This window comes from Aotus nancymaae, unplaced genomic scaffold (assembly GCF_030222135.1).
Source record: "Aotus nancymaae isolate 86718 unplaced genomic scaffold, 86718_ANA_hifiasm-v0.15.2.pri h1tg000064l_0, whole genome shotgun sequence".
In the NCBI taxonomy this organism is placed as follows: domain Eukaryota; kingdom Metazoa; phylum Chordata; class Mammalia; order Primates; family Aotidae; genus Aotus; species Aotus nancymaae.
The window spans coordinates 6,788,250-6,793,113 of record NW_026988478.1 but is presented as its reverse complement, the minus strand read 5'-3'; positions in this window follow the sequence as shown (position 1 = coordinate 6,793,113).

Genomic DNA, 4,864 nt, shown 5'->3' with positions numbered 1-4,864 from the left:
GCATTCAATGTTCCATCTTCTGCAGTAATTACTGGTCCCTGTCTACCTCTCTGTATTCGTCTACTTTCACACTGCTTTAGAGAACTGCCCGAGACTGGGTAATTTATAAAGGAAAGAAGTTTGACTCACAGTTCCACATGGCTAGGGAGGCCTCAAGAAACTTATGATAATGGCGGAAGGAGAAACAATAACCTTCTTCACAAGGCAGCAGGAGAGAGAAGAGAAAGCGAAGAGGAAAGAGGCCCTTATAAAACCGTCAGATCTCCTGAGAACTCACTCACTATCACGAGAACAGCAGGGAGAAACCGCCCCATTATCCAACCACCTCCCTCCCTCAACACGCGGGGATTACAATTCAAGATGGGATTATGGTGGGGACACAGAGCCAAACCATGTCACTCTCTCACTTCATTTCCCTCCCGCTCTCTGTCTCTTTCTCAGTTCACACATGGCCGGCTTGTCTTCCCCTGAACGTACCAAGCATGCTCCTGCCTCAAAATATTTGCACTTACTGTCTCCTCTCTCTGAAATACCTGTTCTGCAGTCATCCACAGACTCAGTCCCTCACTTTATTCAAGTTTATTTTTAAGAAAACTCTTTCCTGATTGCTCTTTTTCTTTTCTCTGCTTAAATGTTTATAGCAGTTTTCACCAGCTTATATTTTACATATAAGATAATATATATATATTAGACTATATATTATATAATATATAGTCATATATATACACACATATATATCTACATATTATATTAGACTATATAGTCTAATATATATTACATATATATTACATAATATATTAGACTATATATGTTATATATATATAATATATGTAACATATATATTAGACTACATATGTCTAATATATAATATATAGTCTAATATATATTATAATATATATATTAGTCTAATGTATCTATAGTAGTCTGCCCACCCACTAGACCTTTGCTGAGTAATAAATCATTTCAAAACCTAGTGTCCAAAAACAGCAACCATTTATATAGTTCATAATTCTACAGTTTGGCAATTTGAGCTGCCCATAGCTGGGTGGTCCCTCTGGTCTAGGGAGGCTTGGTTGATCTTGACTGATGCTTATTCATCTGAGTTTATCAATGGGGTCAGCAGAGAGTAGGCTGACCCTTGGCTGGGCTGTTTAATTTCTTTCCATGTGACCCCTTATCCTCTAGCCAGCTCGCTTAGGCTTATTCATATGGTGCTCAGGGTGCCAGGCACAACAGGCTTGCAGTGAGCAAATACCCTTCTTGCCTCTGAGTCTGAAACATTTGTGACATTTCTATTAGCCAACCCAAGTTTAACTCCAAAAGGGATTTTAAAAAAAAAGTAGATTCTGCCTCTTGTTAGGAGACCCTGTAACATCACTTTACAAAGTCCTAGGTGCAAAAAGAGGGTTTTGATTATTTTGATGATTCCAGGGACTATATCAGTTTTGTTTACTTCTGTATCTCATGCATCTGAAATATATTAAATAGTAACTGGTTCAGAGCAATCTCTCAGTGGTTGTTTCAGTGAATATACAGAGGTAACTCCAGAGAACCAAGAAACAGGAAACAAAATCACCAGAACACCATTATGGTTGAGCACTACTTCTGTGATCGTCACCGCTGTATATCCACCGTCATGTCACCTCTTGCTTGAGGCTCTGATAGGGGATGTGCACCAAAGCTTTATCTTTGTATTGCTGGCTCAAGTTGTGAAATCTTACCTGGAACTTTCAATTGCCCCAGCCTAGGTCATGCAATTGGTCAGTCTTTCAGAACGTGTAGATGAAAGACCAAGCTGCAACTACCCACACACACTGGGGACATTCTAAATTCAGAAATGAATGTTGAAGAGATCAACCTCCCTGAAATCCCCACAGACATCCAGTACAATACACTATTTAGAAATTTTCTTAATGCCTATTTTTTGTTAATGGATAACAATAGCTAATATCTATCTGGACTATACAAATACACACACACGTGCATACATAAGTAATCTGAAGAAGAGGGTAGCATTTAAATTCAGTCAAATAACTACTCTTTCCAAAAACAGCTGTTTAGTGAATGAATTAGTTATTTTTTTCTTTAAAAAATCATTTCGATTCAGATAAATGCTGCAAAGTTTTCTGTGTAGAGAATGCTTGCTACACATTTATTTCACAAAAGAACCATTAAAATGAGTAGATTAAAAAATGCTGTAACTGTCATTTAAAGTAGTTATATAGAATCAAACACAGAGACCCTGTATTACTGTCACTTAAATAAATGCATACATTAAAAACTAGAGTACCTAGAATTGGCTACTGTCATGCAGAGCAGGAGACAATCTCAACTGTATCATAAAAGACTTAGAGACAATAGTAGGAGCTTCTGGCCTTTAAATCAAATCTTCTTAAGAAGAAAAGGGAAGCTGTAAAAAATACTTGAACTACACAAAACTGGTGCCATTTTAAATTATTTTCTTCAAGTTTAGAAGACAGTTATATAACCATCACTATCACACGCACACACTGAACACCATGCCCAGTTGTATCCAATAATCGCCTTTTATTCTTTTAACTATCTTTTTGCCTAGAAGGCAAAAACATGTTGGTGTTCCCTAGAAGCTAAGGGAGATGTCCACTCAGATTGAAACTCCTAACTTCAAGGCCTGTGTGTTAAGCACTCCAAAGAAGCTTGCAGCAGGTCAAGCAGTAGCTCAATCCCTGACCATATCTCCTGGCCCTTTCTGTGCCAGTAACTTCTGACCTGATTTCCCAACGCCAGCACCTGCTTCTCTCTGCCTGAGGCTTTCTCTAGCCATGGAAGCTTATGTTGCTGCCTGCATGGGAGGCCAGAAGGTGCAGGGAATTAACACTGCCCAACACAGCAGCCCTCAACCGTGACCAGGGCAATAAGTATAAATATGCAAGTTTCCTGGCCCCCTGAACAGGGTAATTCTGAGGTGCATGCTTCCTCATAAGAACAGATGTCTACCAGGGTTTCTCAGTGGGGATGAAACTCCATTAGCCTACAAAGGTAACTGCTGGTTACAGCAAGTTTCAATGGCTGCCTTCTTTCCCACTCTGCTCCCTCAATCCCTTACCAAGGTCTCCTTCACCTCCCAATACATTCTTGACACAGAGTTGGCTCATGGAGGAACCCAAATTAATACAAGGCTCAGCTGTCCAACCATCCCCTAACACCATAAAGTGATCCTTGGAGCTTATTGGTTATAGTATGGGGTTCCAGGTGGAAATGCAAAATCCCTGAAAGAAGCCTCGTGTGGAGCATTGTGAGCTATTCATAGTATAATGAGCAGAAGGAACTTGAGAGCCAGCTAGGCAAGTAGGAGTGAAATCCAAGAGACCAGGAGTCTGGGTGGTGGAAGAGGGTACACCTAGAAAAGAGAGAGGCAAGGCTCATCACTCCATTCCCTCCCTTGGTTGGGAAAAAGTTGCACTAGATTCAACACAGCTCTAACTCAAGTCAGACCACTGCACATGAAGTCCAATCACCTCAGTTTCATTTGAGCACCTCCTGTGTTCTCTCTGAACCTTGATTTCCTCATCTTTAAAATGGGAATGCTACTATATTAGTACCTCCCACTGAGGGTTGTTAGAATTAAGTAAAATATTCTGCATAGTGCACTAAGCACAGTCCCTGGTTCATACTTAATTTAACAATTATTATTAATTCTTTCTTCTGATTATCTTTATCATTTCAAATCATATAATCAAGGCTTGAATTTCTAATTTGCCCCCCCGACCTACCAGGCAGACAAAGTTGCCACAAGGATCCAATATCAAAGCAAATGATAACCACAAAAATCAGAGCTGCTGCTGCGATTTGCACATCTCTCCACCTGGCTCTCCCCGGCACACACGCCAGCCCCGCTGACTGTTGTCCCTGTCCATTTCCTTTTTCTTTCCTAAGCTGGGTGGAGATAGACGGGAATCTCATGTGCTTTGAAAGATGCAGAACAGCTGCACAAAAAACAAAAGGGAGAAAGGAACAGTCACACTCATCAACACAAGGTGACTCTGCGGTGGGAGACACTCACATCTCATGTCCTCTCCTGTCCAGCTCCGCTTCACTGTGTGAGCTGCTCTGCGGCACCGGCAGCCTTCCAGAGCCATTTTTCAAGCCCTTTGCAGCAGATGTGATCAAGCAGTTTGCAGCAGAAGTGATCGCTATAAAATGCACTATCCCAGGACTTTGGCATTTATCTGTTTTCCATCATTTCAATTTTTACTACCTTTCCTTTAAAGACAGCAAGACACAGATTGAGCCATAAACTGTCAGATTCCATATCTTATGAGGCTACCAATTGCCTGAAATGTGAGATGATTTGAATTTCCAATCAAACACACAGATAGGAATACACATTGCAACTCCAGGAGGAGTAAAACTCTCGAGCTCTGTTTTCCCCTTTTAATCTCCATCAGCTCGGAGTATTGATATGGACATGGAGAAAATAATTGCACATTCAAAATTAGATGCAGTTCATCAAAACCAGGCTCTGAGTGGCTGGAAGTAATACTGAACTCATCACCAGAGACCCCCTTTCCCTTCTATCCTGGTGGATATAAGCTGACAATGCGCTGGGTGTGATGTCAAGAATCAGGAAGATTATGCAAACCGCAAGTTAAGAATCAGTAGAAAAGGTGGCTGGAATTTTGCCTGGAAAGTAGTTTTGAAGCCAGCAATGTAAGAACTAATATATTTGCATAGACCAGTTCAGACAATTAGGACATGTCCTCTGTGGATAACATAACAGATGTTGCTGATTTTTTATTGCTGTTGTTCTTGTCTGCTTGTTTTGGGTTGGTTGAATGTTTTTGCTTTGGAAGGACAAGATGGGGGAGAAAGCAGGACATATACT